Source organism: Protopterus annectens, chromosome 1.part1 (genome assembly GCF_019279795.1).
Source record: "Protopterus annectens isolate FY-2018-M chromosome 1.part1, PAN1.0, whole genome shotgun sequence".
Classification (NCBI taxonomy): Eukaryota; Metazoa; Chordata; order Ceratodontiformes; family Protopteridae; genus Protopterus; species Protopterus annectens.
The window spans coordinates 944,635,927-944,651,800 of NC_056726.1; the positions used below are offsets into that span (position 1 = coordinate 944,635,927).

General features: G+C 45.3%; 1 protein-coding gene across 1 annotated transcript in view; it reads right to left on the reverse strand.

Annotated features, from left to right (window-relative positions):
• CPSF3 (cleavage and polyadenylation specific factor 3) overlaps positions 1–15,874 on the reverse strand; it is a 710,232-nt gene that overhangs the window by 606,246 nt on the left and 88,112 nt on the right. The window lies entirely within an intron of this gene.

The following is a 15,874-nucleotide window of genomic DNA, read 5'->3' on the forward strand; positions in this document are numbered from 1 at the left end:
TCTTAAGAATATGAAGCCTGAAATTCAAATGCCTGTCATTTAGTGAATTCAATCATTTACTGACATGCCACAAAACCACAGATTTTATGAGAACAGAACAAAAATATGAGGCATAAATCTGGAAGTGCGCACACACACACACACACACACACACACACACACACACACACACACACACACACACACACACACACACACACAAAACTCCCAGCATAAATAAAATCGGCAGCACGAATGGACCTCTCTCCAATTAACAGCAGCAGCAGTTGGTATAAAAGGACCTGTAGTGGCAGCTCGCAGTGCAGGTAACCTCCATTTGCAAATGCGGACTCATAGAACCTCCTAATTCCATTCCTTTGTGGACCAATAAATTCCAAAGCAGCATGTAGCTCGCTCTCAGTCGCAGACAACCTACATTGCAGGCAGCAATTCCCAGGCATTGTAACGTTCTGCGTGCAGCCAGAAATGCACACAATGAGTTAGGCTGAATTGCGACAGGCTGTTTTTCATGGAGCTGACGTCATCGCGCATGTGATGACGTCAGATCAAAAGCCCGGAAATTTTTTTAAAATAAAACGCCGGGAAATTTGGAAATTAAGGGGTGCCACATGGGAATCATGGCACCCCATTATTTGGACCCCAAAACTCAGTAAAAAATGAGTAATTCGGCACGGTTGGGAGGTATGATGCAACCAGCGTATTGTACATTTTTTAATTTTCATATTTTTCCCCCAACAGATTTGTTTGTGATGATTTATTGTGGTCTCATTTTTTGTATATCACAAAAACCTGGCATTTTAACAGGGGTGTAATGTTTTTATATCCATTATTATATATATATATATATATATATATATATATATATATATATATATGTGTGTGTGTGTGTGTGTGTGTGTGTGTATATATATATATATATATATATATATATCTATATGTATGTACACACATACATACATATATATATATATATATATATATATATATATATATATATATATATATATATATATATATATACACACACACATTATATACACAGTAAAAAGATTTTAACAGCAATTAAGGTTTCCTTTGAGATGTCAGAGATCAAGAATAATTACGAATGTGAAGAACAAGGCCTCACAAGGCTGAGTGGGGAATTGTGCTTCCACAAATGGATACCAAATGCATAAACTATTCCACTTACTTAATACTACAATGCTCCCGACTCAGCCAGTCAGTTAACTACTTAATTCAGAGAAAGATGAAATAAGTCATGTTTACTTGACAAGGAGTATGTGAAACAGCATTTTAGTATAGAAGGTAACTACATTTTCAGGTTTTAATTACATTCTGCATTTCATAAGAGTTCTGAAGTACCCTGTGGTGTATGCTTTAGCATGTAATTTCAGTCACAAAAATCAATACATGCATACAAAAATCGGCTAAAAAAAGAGATATCTACAGCAAACTGATAGACCATTCTGTTTCTAGAAATACTGGGAATAAATGGAAGAAGCCTTAGCAAGTAGGTAGAGTAGGTGCATCTTTTAGTCTCACAGTGTGATGATAGATTAAGGTGGTGAACTGTTAACAAGCTACCTTCTGTGGCAAATGGTTTGATTCTCACAGTCTTCACTTGCCTGCTGTGTGGCCTGGAGTAAGTCACTTAATTAGACAGGGCTTGGAGCAACTGGGAATTTTTCAGACTTTGTTATTCACAGGTGCTCATCACTTGGCAACGACACCAGAGAGTTTGAGAGATTTTCCATGCATCTGAAGCCATCTTTGGCATGAAAGACAACATTAAGTATTATTTTGCAATTGTATTACTTGTTCTCACTGCATTCTCAAATATTTCTGTGCTATTTATGGTTCTTCCTGCACTTGCTTAGAGTTTCAAGGTGCATTTTTCAACTACTCTAAGTGCTGCTGTTCTGCAATTGCAGTACTCCAAAATACATTGCATCTGCTGTTTTCAGGGCTTTTAGGCATCTATTTCTGTGGTCCCCCAATACTTGGCTCCAAACCAGTCATTTTACATTAAGAGGGTCAAAGTCTGCACTCTTGAGGAGAGGGTTGATTTCACCTATATGAGATTGAAGTTGCTGGTGAAAGCTTACTGTGTCTTAACCTGACTGTCCCGTGAGCATACCTACTTAACTTATTATGTCTCCTTGTTTCAGTCTTGCGCTTTTCCAATGCTGCTCTTGCCGTGGTGGAGGTTAGTGGTGCCCTGAATATTAACAGTCACTAGAAGTTCTACTTTTCCCTATAAGGACTACCTCTGAAATGTTTAACAGCCCCACACTAGTCAAGGAGCAGCTAGTTTGCATGCTCAGCAGCACTGCCATACCATATTTAGTTAGCTCTACATTAATTTATTACAGTACTGGTCAAACAGCAACTGTTTTGTGCAGCATCATCACATAGGTTCCCTGTAGATTATACTAAGTAAGCACCCATCCCTTGTCCCATTGCAAAACCCCCCATTCTATTCATTTGTAAAGCACATATTAAAAGGACCTGCAACCATGGATAGGCACTTTCTTACTATCTCTGCATGTAATTGGTGGACATGGGCATCCTGAGGCAGTCTAACAATGGTCTTATGTACACTGACAACCATTTAGTTCTGAAACAGATGAATACAGTATGTGAGATGTACTTACACAATGTCACTGGAGGCAAAACTCTCACATACAGACAAAAAGTGCCAAAAAGGTTATCAGCAACATACACGACACTCACTGCACTTAACAAGGACCAGACACATACAATCACAGGAAGTTAATAGGCTAATGGTCCTAGGGCCCTTACAAGCCTAGCCAAGTTCTTACCCTTATTTTCACAATCAGTACCTATTGCCCCCGACCAAGAGCGACACAGGTGGAACCCCCAGGGTGAATTTATGGTCACGCATCCAATCGTCCAGATTGTGTTTGAAGAGGGACAATGAGGTACTCTGTTTGACATGAAGTGGAAGTCTGTTCCAAAGGTGTGATAACCCCTGGAAGACAAATCTGTCCCCCCAGCAGGTTTTATTAATGTCCACATACCAGGATAAGGTTTTTTACAGCAAGTAACCAGTGTACCATTTGACTTTCGGATATGAAGCATTTCCAATAATGCAGGGTCAGAGATTGCCTTATATGCAAGGCAGAGATCATCTCAGAGTCGTCTGTATGAAACAAAAGTGGCTGTGATTTCAGACGATCCTCACAGAACAGATGGTGAAGACCTTGACTTTTCCTCGTGGGGAACCTTTGTGGTTTCTCCAATTTCTGCAGATGCGTAGAAAGGTACATACCAAAAGGACGTTTTACTCAATTACTGGCCTGAGTACAGGGAAGTAATAACTTCTTTTTTTCTGGAGGTAATCCCCTTATTAGGAGATGAGCAATAAGGAATGCCCTTCTTACCAGTGTGGCGACATGGTGGTCAAAGGTAAGGTCGCTGTCAACCTATGTGCCCAGGTCTCTCACCACTGAGTGCATACTTAAGGTGTTGCTATTGATGTGGTAGTTAGCAGGAACATTGCTTTTACTGAAAGGGATGACCATACATTTTTTGCATGGAGTTTAAGGCCATGACTTTGGCACCAATCATTTGTTTGTGTAAGACCCTCTTGTAGGATCCTTGACATCATTTGGAGGTTCTATGACCGCTCCCAGTTTGCAGTCATCAGCAAACTTTGTCAGCCACAGACCTTTAGTTTTTACTTGTACTTCGGAGAAATAGATTCCAAACAGTAGAGGTCCCAGGACTGATCCCTGTAGGACACCACTGGTTACAGGTCTGCTGTTAGGGGTGGATTCCCCTGTTTTGACTATGAGTTTTATTAGTGAGCCAGTTAGCGACCCATCTAACGATATAAAGGTTGACACCTAGTTGGGTGAGGTTTTTCAATGATGCCAGAGCGGGGGATAGTGTCAAATGCCTTGGCTAAGTCCAGGTAGGCTGTATGCACAGATTTCCCCTTGTCCAGGGCCTTGGCGACTGTTTGAAGAAGTCCACCAGGTTTAACAGGCATGATCTCCATTTGACAAATCCAAACTGAATAGGGTCAAGTGTTTGCAGATTACCTATATCTTTGTTGATACGGTCCATGATGATTTGCTCCATGGCCTTGCAGACAAGGCTAGTCAGTCTAATAGCTCTACAGTCCCCGGGGTCAGTGGAAGCACCACCTTTGTGCAAGGGAATAACAGTGGCTGTTTTCCGTTTAACTGGTACAAAGCTGGTGCTTAGACTACAAATGAAAAGAGTACCCAATGGTACTCCTAATTCATGTTGGAGCTCAAGTAGGACACAACCTGGGATGCTATCAGGTCCCACAGATGCTGCGTTTTTGGCCTTAGAGAGGGCATTTATGACCTGCTCTTTAAAGATACAAGTTAGGGGCAAGTTGTAGGAATGTCAAGGGGTACATGTGTCGGGGACAAGGGAGTGAAGTTTTCACAGAACCTGTTGGCCAACAGGTTGGCTATGTCCAGAGGCTTTGTGTATGCGGTATCATTAACTACCAGTTCTGCACAAATCTGGGCCTTTCTTTTTAGGTTATGGATGTAACTATAGAATGCCTTGTGATTTTCCTTTGTTGAGGAAGTAATTTTGGCTCGCAGTTTGCTTTGGAGGAATTCACAAGAAGTCTTATTTTCTTGTTTAAATTGAGGAGGGAGTGTTTCCAGTTTAGAAGGGCTCACTCCCTCTTACTCTTAGACAGCAATTTCTTCCTCTTATTTAAAAGCCTGTTAATGGTAGTTGTCCACCAGGAAAGTTTGTTCTTCCTTGAGGAGCTTGTTTTGGCCCTATCGGGTATGGCAGAGTCAATGCAGTTATACAGGTGTTTGTATAAAGCTTTGGTGTAGAGCTCTGCATAGCTGCTAGTTCCATAAGAGGGAGGAGGTGCGGTAAAGCTATTTATACCATCCCGTAAGATGTTATAATCTGCTTTGGAGAAGTTTTTTTTAGTTTAGTTGTTGCTGGGGAGAGGTTGTGTGTGATAGTTACTTCGAATGAGACTGATCTGTGGTCAGATCTCACCAGGGAAGACCTCACAGTGGGAGGGCAACCCCCATATGCGGAGGTGCTCATATGTAACTTTCCCAAACCTCAAAGGCCTCCCAGACACAGTTCTGAGAAACTCTGAGTGCACACAAACAAGACAACTCCCACCACAACATGTAAAACTACCTCTCGTAGTGTCTCGACTACCAAGCCCATAAGGCATACCACCACACAAAACAATATTTTGGTCACAGGAGACTCCATTGCGAGACACACTGCTGTCCCTCTCACCAGGCTGGATAAGGAGAAAGGTACCATTAGTTGCCTGTCAGGGGCTAGGATTCACCAGAACAAGCAAGCACTAAGGTCAGGTCACTAAAGCCCAACTATCAGTATGACTCGGTCATAGTCCATGTGGTGTAAATGACCTGGGACCTATCTCCCTGGACTATATAAACAGAGACATGATTGAGCTCACAGGTGGGTATGTGGCTAGCACTGAGAATCACTCTACAGCTCCAATGATGATGCAACAATACCAACTAGAAAACTACTGACTTTAATAACTGGCTTAGTTACTGGTGTCATTTCAAAGGGGTCCAATATTTGTCAACCTAGGAGAACATGCTTGACAGGACACACTGCTTTGCCAGGGACAGACTTCACCTGTCACCACAAGACTTTCAGATATGGGCTAAAACACTGTCCACCCCTATACTGCCTTTCTAAGCATTGCCAAACAAACAAACCTTCCAGCAAAGCAAAATCTACTCGTAAGCTAAAGGTATATACTGCTCAATGTTACACTCCTTGGAAGCAGTCCTCACCCTGGAGAATGCTGTCTGTGCAGTTACTGAAACATGGTTCAAAACCATGGAAAGCACCCTGGCAGTGCAAGGCTATAATGCATTTCACATGTTCCAACCACCCACTGCACAAGAAAGGACAAGGTGGAGGTGTATCCATATACATAAAGCATGTACTTTATACCATTTTATTCTGTTTCATACAGACTACTCAGAATCCCTGACCCTGCTTTATTGGAAATGCTGCATATCCGCAAGTCAAACGGTACTCAGGTTACTCATTCTAAAGACCTTAACCTGATATGGGACATTAATAAAACCTGACGGAGGGACAGATTTGTCTCCCAAAGGTTACCACACCTTTGGAACAGACTCCCACTTCATGTAAAACAGATCACCTCATTGGCTCTCTTCAAATGCAATCTGGACAACCGGATGGGTGACGGTAGATTCACCCCGAGGGCTCCATCTGTTTTTCTCTTGGACAGAGGCAATAGGTGCTGATCGTGGAAATTAGGGTATGAACTTGGCGAGGCTTGTAAAGGCCCTAGGGCCATTAGCCTACTAACTTCCTACGATGCTATGATCCCATAAGCATATCTCAAGACTCAAACAATATGACTTGCTCCATGTTCAACTAACCAGTATCAATGGGCCCGCCACCATGAACCAGGAAAACCATACCTCATACCTGAATTTACTAGAATCAATTAGCATTCAGCCAAATACCATACTCCCGGGTGATTTCGACTACTCCTTCATTAACTGAGAAGCATAAATGACTGACTAACATGCAGGCTTAAAGATGTCCAGATTTTGTCAATGCAAATGCCCTGCAGTAGCTAGTCTGCACTCCACTAGAGGTACAAATACCCTAGCCCTGGTACTCACAAATAAAGGACAGCATTGCACCCCCTCCAACTGTGATGTCCTCGCTGGTAAGATCAGATCACAAAGTGGTCTCCCTTGAAATAAATGCAAAACTAACCCCCCCAACCCCAAAGCCTTTAAGAACTTTTCTAAGGCAAACTACCCACTACAAAGTGACAGCATAGCTAATTTCCAAGCTCTCCAACCCAGAAAACACAGAAACCTATACAAACGCACTATATGACCATATAAACAACTGTATAGAAATGGCAGCACCAGACTAAAATAAGCCTAGGACAAATCACAAAACGAGACACCTTGGTGGACCACTTGTATAAATAGGTTGTAAAACACAAGAGAAAATCCTGTCTAGGAGTAAGAGAAATGTGTACAACAGAGCAAAAACGCCCTCATTAGTGTAAACAAGCAAATCAGGGGACTAGTCAAGTCTTCAAAAGCAAATTTTGAGGCAAAAATAGCCTTCCACGATAAGGATAACCATAAGGCATATTTCAGTTATGTCTGCAGTCTTAAAGGGCAACACCCAACAATGCATGGACTTAGTTATAGATGGGCATTACCCATACCCAGGCAGAAGATATAAAATTTCAGCTCAAATTTCACTTCATCATCTCTGCTTACCTTAGAGAAATGGAGAGTATTTCTTGATCAGTTATCACGAAAGAACAGGTTATGACTGCACTCTCTAAAGTTACATACATGGATTTGATGGGTCCCAACAATATCCCAGAATGCCTCTTAATTACTTGAAACAGGACCTATCAAGCCCACTAGGATCTCTATTTAACCACAGACTCCAGACTGGCTTTGTCCCTTTGCAGTGGAAGACTATCGTCATCTCTCTGCATAAAGAAGAACCATCAACAGACCCAGGAAATTACAGACCTACAAGTTTTATTTTTTTTTATTTTTTTTTTGTATACAAGTTTAACTTTTAGTTATGTACTCACCATAACGTCAGATGTTTGGGATCCATCTCGCCTACATTCTGACTGATGGGTTCGGAGCCGATCCCTCGGCTCCGACTCGGCACGCTTATGCCAAAGAGCGAAGTCTCTTATTGGCTGAGCTTATTATATCCCAGGATGCACCACTACCAGTCCCCCAGATCTAGTTTGTCCGCATACATGCACACATGCATACCCTGCTTATATAACATCGTCAGATGAAACAAGATAAAACAGTAGAACTCAAAACCGTTCAATCTCTTCTGATCTCCAAGGCAGGGGGAAGGAGGGTGGGTATTAGGAATGTGGCGAGATGGATCCCAAACATCTGAAGTTATGGTGAGTACATAACTAAAAGATGTTATGTGATCCTATCTCGCCTACATTCTGACTGATGGGACAGCGTGCCTAGCACCTGAATCCGGGGTGGCTCACTGGAAAACACTCCTGAGTGGGTGGAACCAAGTGATGCTCGGCCTTTAGATGCCACATCCAATTTGTAGTGGGAAATGAAAGTGTGCGGATTGGACCAAGTAGCCGCATAGCACAGATTTCGATATAGCGAGCTTGGAATGAAAAGCTATAGAAGTAGCCATAGCTCTGGTAGAATGAGCTTTGATAGATGTTGTAAGTTGCTTATTGAAGAAGAATAAGCCTGAGTTATGCAATCTCTGATCCATTTTGAGATAGTAGCTTTTGTGATGGTTTGGCCCGTTTATTATCTGAGAAGGACACAAACAACTGGTCTGACTTACGAAGTTGCTGAGTCCTGTCTAAATAGAAGCGTAATTGCCTGTGAACATCCAATTTATGAAGAGTGTATTCTGCTTCATTGGAGAATTTTGGGAAGAAAACTGGTAGCTCTAGAGATTGTTGTAGGCAGAAACTAGAACAGATCTTTGGTACAAAGGATGGATTAGGCCTAAGTGATACTCTATCCTTGTGGAAAATCAAGTACGGTGGCTTAATAGACAGGGCTTGAAGCTCTGAAACTCTTCTTGCAGAAGTAATTGCAACTAAGAAGGCAGTTTTCCAAGACAGATATTTTAACTCGCATGTAGCAGCCGGTTCGAAAGGGGGAGATGTTAATGCGGGAAGCACCAAATCAAGATCACGGAGGTGCAGGATGAAAAACTGGGGGTCTTAATAGGCTCGCACCTTTAATGAAAGTTTTGCATAGTCTGCAGCTCATCAAAGGAGGATCCATGGATTCGTGGAATTTAGAGATAGCCGCTAGTTGGACTTTAACAGTTGAGACAGAAGATCCCTGATTAAACAGGGATGTTAAGAATTTCAAGACCTCTGGGACAGGAGCAGTGATAGGGTCTAAGCCCTTGAGTTGAGCCCAGATAGCAAACCTCTTCCACTTACTAAGGTACAATTTGTTAGTGGTGGGTTTGTGGGCCGAAGATAAAATGTGAACAACTTCCGGGTCTAGTTTGTGCCTTCTAACTAAAGTCGGAAGTGGAGGAGCCAAGCTGTCAAATTCAAAGATTGAAGGGACTGATGCCGATGTCCCGACTGATGGATTAACAAGTCCGAATTAGGTCTAAAGTCCACGGATCGTCCACTGCATGCTTCTTCAGGTAGGGAAACCATACCTGACGAGGCCAGTATGGGGCAATCAGTATCATTGAAGACCCCAGTTGAGAAGCTTTTTGAATAACTCTGGGAAGAAGCGGAATTGGAGGAAAGGCATAAAGTAGCCCTGTTGGCCAAGGTTGTGCTAGAGCATCCATGGCTGGTACTCCCTGATGTGGGATCAAGGAGAAGAACCTTTGGCACTTGGTGTTCAGTGGAGTTGCAAATAGGTCGCAGCACGGCGTCCCCCATCTCCTGAAAACCTGAGCTGCTACTGTGTGGTTTAGAGACCACTCGTGAGGAGAGAGAATTGTCCTGCTCAATTTGTCTGCCAATATATTTGACTTTCCGGGATGTGGGTCGCTACCAAGAAGCGGTTGGTAGCTACAGCCCATTCCCACACTCTCATGGCCTCTCTGCAAAGGGGGTATGATCTGGTCCCTCCTTGTTTGTTCAGATACCAAACCACCGACATGTTGTCTGTGTGGATGGCGATGATGCCCTGAGGAAGAAACTTGTGTAAGGCTTGTAGGGATAGAAGTACAGCCCTCATCTCCAACACGTTGATGTGGAGAAGAGCTTAGATCTGGAAGCCAGGAGCCCTGAACTAGCCTGCCCAGACAATGCCCCCCCCACCCTATCTGGGAGGCATCTGTCGTCAGGGTAACCACTGGAGAGGGGAGAACAAAGGGTTTTCCTTGATCCAAATTGGATGTCTGAAGCCACCAGCGAAGGTCCCTTTTGCATATTTCCGTAATCATGATGTGATGATTGAGGGGAAGATCCTGAAAGGACCATTGAGTTGACAAGAGCCACTGAAGAATCCTCATGTGTAATCTTGCCAGAGGAACTAAAAGAACCGTGGCAGACATTGAGCCTAAAACTTGAAGAACCATCCTGGCTGGGGCTTTGGATCTCGAGATCAGAGCTTGAACTTGGCCCTGTAAAGTTTGGATCCTTTCGGCAGGAAGAAAGACGCATCAATCTTGAGTCTATCTCTGCTCCTATAAACTTTATGCGTTGAGAGGGCAGCAAGACAGACTTTGACCAATTGAATGTAATCCCCAGGGAAATACCCAGGGAGATGGTGGCTTTGAGGTTGTCCATTAGTAGATGCCTGGTGGTGGCAGTCAGGAGCCAGTCGTCGAGATAGGGAAACACTTGGAATCCAAGACTTCTCAGGTGAGCCGTCACTACTGCCAAACACTTGGTGAACACCCTGGGGGCTGTGGTGAGACCAAAGGGCAGAGCGCAAAATTGGTAATGACTGACTCCCAGGCTGAAGCGCAGATACCTCCTGGACGCCTGATGTATCGGTATGTGATAATAGGCGTCCTTGAGGTCTATGGAGCACATCCAAACATCCTTCTCCAACAATGGGAGAATGGATTGTAACGTGACCATTCGGAATTTGGATTTCGACGGATTGGTTCAGTCTGCTGAGATCTAATATTGGTCTCAGGTCCCCTGTCTTTTTTGGCACTAAAAAGAACCTGGAGTAATTTCCTGATCCGATCTGGTCTGTGGGGACCGGTTGGATGACTCCTTTTTCTAGCAGCTTTAAAGCTTCTGCGGCTGCCATTTCCCTTTGACTGGGTGGAGGGTCCGGGATTCTTTTGGACGGTGGGGGCGAGTATGTGAATGGGATGGTGTAACCTCCGGCAATGATCCGAAGCACCCATCTGTCCTGAGTGATTGACTCCCAGGCTTTTAGGTGCTTGGCAAAACGACACCCGACTGGCTCCGGAGCAGCACAGCCGGGCAATCCCTCATGACGTGTGGGAGGCTGAAGAGCCACGAAAGGACTTGCGGTCTCCAGAATTGCGGGGCCCTCTGCCGCCTCTGGGACGGCGTCTCCCTGAAAGATTTCCCCGTCCTCTGCCTCTGGAAGGGGAATCTTCCTGCTGTTGGGAGAAAAACTTGCGAGATTTGCGGAACCACATTTTCCCACCTCCTTTAGCCTTGGGGTAAGGCCGAAAGGGAGTGGAATAACGGGCACCTACGGCAGATAAAGTTTTTCCCTCTTGCTCACAGCGGGTAAGGGTGTCTTTAACCTTGGGTCCAAACAATGAGGACCCATCAAAGGGAGCGTCGGAAGGAAGACTTGAAGGCCTCCAAGAACTGACACAAGCGGAGCCAGGCTTGTCTCCGTAGAGCCACGCCTGTGCCTGCCGCTCTACCCGCCCGGCCGCATAGGAAATGAGCCTCATGGACGAGTTAGAAATTGGCTAAGGATAGCCAACTGAGAGCTAACCGACTGGGCTAGCTGCTCAGGTAGGTTACCCGCGAGGGAATCTGACAACTCCTTGACCAGATCCCTCTGAAGCCTGGTAAAATGTGCCAAATAATTCAGAGACCTTAAAGTAAAGGCCGCTGAAGTCAGGGTGCGCTTCCCGTACCTGTCCATACTCCTAGACTCCTTATTAGGAGGATGGACAGACGTTGAAGCCTCTGCCACGTCCTGTTGTGTAGCAGATGCCACCACCATGGCATCTACAGCCACGCCTTTAGTGAGGAACTCCTTCTCGGGGGGAGCAGACAAGAATTTATTTGGACGAGAAGGGACTGGTTCCACGGTATCTGGATGTTCCCACGCCCTTGACAAACCAAATCCAGAAGCTCGTCAAAGGGCGGAGACACCCAGGAGGCGGAGGGCTGAGCCCCAAAGGCCTTGAGGAGCACTGACTCGTCAGCAGAGGGGGGTTTGGATATCCAGCCGCCTCGTTGTTTGAGGATCTCTAAGATGTCTGCAAATGAGACATCATCCGAGGGCGACTGGGACCCTCTGCATCATCCAGGTCAGTGTCTGATGTAATAGACTCGGGGGAGTCCACGTGCTTCCTCTTGCACGATCTCTTCCTTGGGGGTTCCTCCGAAGACAACTCGAAGAACCCTCAGGAGGAGGGAACCCCACTGGGGGTAACCTCAGGCCCGGGCTCCGCTGACTACGGACAGGGAACTGCCAAAGGCCCAGTCTCCACGCCCAGGAAGGTGCCGGTAAAGCCGGAGAGATGGCGAAGAGGACTTGGCCAAGGCACTCCTCATGGCTCTGAAAGCCGGACCCCAGAATCCTGGGAGTGTCCGGTCCCGAGCCGTGATAGCCGACGGAAGTCCCGCAGCGAAGCACCGAGGGAGGCTCGGAACCGAAAGCATAGGTCCCGAAACATCACCCCGGGTCCAGCCGAAGAAGTCCAGCGTACCAAACTCGGACCCGAAGGCCGGGTTGGAGTAAGGGTCGGAGCCGACCCTGAGATCTCCACCGGCTCCAACAGCACCTGCTCAGACGGAGCCGAAGCAGTCGGAGGAGGAATGGCAATGGGTGGACCAAGGTCATCGGCTCGAAGCCAACTGGGTCGGAACGAAACAAATTTTGGAAGACTGGAGTCTGGAACAGTCTTTGGAGCACCCTGTCTATATCAGAATGTGACATCCTCGACGACCGAGAGGAAACAGAACGGGTTCGAGGGCCTCTCCAACGGCCCCAAAGGGCTAGGGGACCGGCTCGGCGACTCGATGAGTATCGGCGCCGAGGAATACACATACCAGATTCCATCGGTGCCGAGGTGGGCTTCGCCGAGGAGGAAGTGTCTGAGCGGGCAACCTTTGTCGGCTCCGAGAGCAGTGGAGCCGGCGAAGGTGACCCGCCTCGATGCCCCAGCCATCGGCTCGAAGCCAGAGGAGTCGATACTGGTGGCATCGAGGCAGACCGTTCGACCTCGGCTCCAAGTCCTTGGAGCCGAAGGAGAGGCCTGCCTATGTTTCTTAGCGGTCGGATCCGACGGACTGGTCGGAACCAACGCCTTTCTTTGGCGGAGAAGGAGAGGATGCCAAAGCTTCTTGAAAGAAGGTTTAATTAATCCCTTAAGAATTAATTTATTTTTCCTCTCCTGGAGGACCCTTGAGGAAAAAGCGTGACATACGCTACATGATTCCTGTAAATGTTTTGCCCCTAAGCAATACACACAGAGCGAGTGATCGTCCGTGATGGACATTTTGAAACTACATTTTACACATTTTTTAAAGCCCGAAGGCCTAGGATTCTGAGACATTATGGGGGGAATTTCAGTAATCTGACTGGAAGAAATACAATTACTGCCCCTAAGTATAGGCTTACAGTTATCACTCGCAAATGACAGGGGACTTTGAAACCCTGTAAGAACAAACAGCTACCAAAAACTTTAAAGCCTTTTACTATATATAAAATATAGAAGGGTTGAATAACCGGGAAGGCCCTAGATGAAAGGGGGGCCTACCAAACACAACCCAATCACACAACAAAATTTCACAAGAAATTCAAACCAACCACACAACAATGTAAGAATAGCTGTTAAAACAGCTTTTTTTTGAAAGAAAACAGCAAAACTGACAGAAAAGTTAGTCAAAAAATAACTACTCAGCTCAGCCAGCTCGAGACCACGTCTTCGCAGGTTAGCGGCAAACGAGATCTGGGAGACTGGTAGTGGTGCATCCTGGGATATAATAAGCTCAGCCAATAAGAGACTTCGCTCTTTGGCATAAGCGTGCCGAGTCGGAGCCGAGGGATCGGCTCCGAACCCATCAGTCAGAATGTAGGCGAGATAGGATCACATAACATCTAGTCTTATAAGCAAGGCCATGAAAAGAATAATCATGGACCTGATAAATAACGACATAGAAAACCTCCAAACACTGGACCCAAACCAATTCGGCTTTGTCAAGGACAGGTCTCGCCTGCTCAGTCTGGTGACTTATTGGAGGAAGTCACTAGGGCCACAGATGAGGGCAAAAGAGCGCATAATGACAGGCTAAAGGTATCGGACACAATTCTCCACTCAGGTATTATACATAAATTTCACAACCTGGACATAAATCCCCAAGTTACCAGATGGACAGCCAAATGACTCACAGACAGGACACATGTTGTTAGAGCTGGAGACTCCAGATCCAGCAAGAGGTCAGTTATTACTGCTGTGCCACAGGGCACAGTGCTGGAACCTCTTCTGTTCAGAATATACTTCTCTAAGTCAAGGCTAATGTAGAAGGGCTTTGGCAGACACATGTAGCAACTGGAATGTCCAGAAAGGTTCCTTACAAAAAGAATATAGGGAATAAACACAATGTCCCAACACTGATTGCCTCAAAGCTTGGTCTCTTTACTCAATATCCTACAGACTTCTGAGAGGTGATCTTTGCCTGGCATACAAGGCATCCCTGGACTCTGTTTTGATGAACTTTTTGGACATCCACAAAACAAACAGCATCAGAACTACTAGATCAAAAGACCTAAATTTTGCTTGTGGCATAAACAGGACATGTTGGAGAGACAGACACGTTCCTCAGAGAAGTCCCATTCTCTGGAACAGGCTCCCGATCCATGTGAAGCACAGTTCCTACCTATACCTTTTTAAGGGCAACTTGGAACAATGGATGGGTAATTGGAAATTCACCCCTGGTCTGATTCCTATATCTCTGATGGACAGAGAGAGTCAGTACATCACCACCTATTTAAATCAAATTTTGGGTCACATTTGGGTTCCACAGCTATGCTTTTAAGTGCCCTTGTGATCATTAGCCTAGTACACACTAGATATCCTTCAGAAGGGTCTGACTCAAACAAACAATTGGTACCAGAGTTATGGCCTAAAACTAAATGCAAAAAAAAAAATGCATAATCATGCCCCTTTGGGAAGTCAAACACCCCTACAAGTTTCAACATTAATAGCACACCCCCAAGAGTTGACTCAGAGGTGAGAGATCTAGGCACACAGATAGGTAGTAGCCTGAACTATGACCACCATCTGTCCACTATAGTGAGGAAGTCCCAAGTCCCGTGTTGCACAGCCTGTAAGTAAAGGCATGGCATCCAGATCCATGGAAGTTAGAGTCCCATTGTACTTTGCCCTCATCAGACCAGTAAGAGAGTACAATGCACCTTTTGGCTTGTACTTGGCCAGGCACTTGCAACAGCTGGAGTTGCCTCAGAGGTTCCTTACAAGAAAAATACAGGGTGTAAACAAGATGCCCTATGCAGATTGACAAAAAGCCTTCTCTCTCGACTCTACAGACTACTAAGGGGTTATCTATGCCTAACCTACAAGCCACTCTCAAATCCAAGCCTGATGAACTATTACACATTCGCAATACAACCTGCACAACAACCACCTGATCTAAAGATCTAAACCTGGACTGTGACACAAGCAAACATGCTGGAGAGACAGATATTGTGCCTCAGAGATCACCCCTTCTCTGGAACAGGCTTTCTGTTAAAGCACAGCCTTTCTCTGACCCTCTCAAACACAGTTTGGATGAATGGATGGGGAATCGTTAATTCACTCCTGGGGTGGCACCCAAGTCCTTATGGAGAGGGGCAGTCTGTAAAACACTCAAAGGCATAGGCATGAAGCAAAGCCATCCTCTCGCCCTTAGGGATCGGAAATTGGGTAAAATTAAGGTAAAAATGGCTAGACTTGTAAGGGCACTTGAGCCAATAGCCTAGTAATCTCCTATGAACCTACGAACATCACATGGATCCTTGCAGCTCAAAAAGTTGGGCATGATGATTAAGCAAGGTGGCAGCATGCCACCACACTTCATAACTTAATATGGGAAACACAGTGTTCCAAATTTTAGCAGCACACTAAAGGATTTTCTCCGAATAAAGTCTGTAGTAAGAAAATT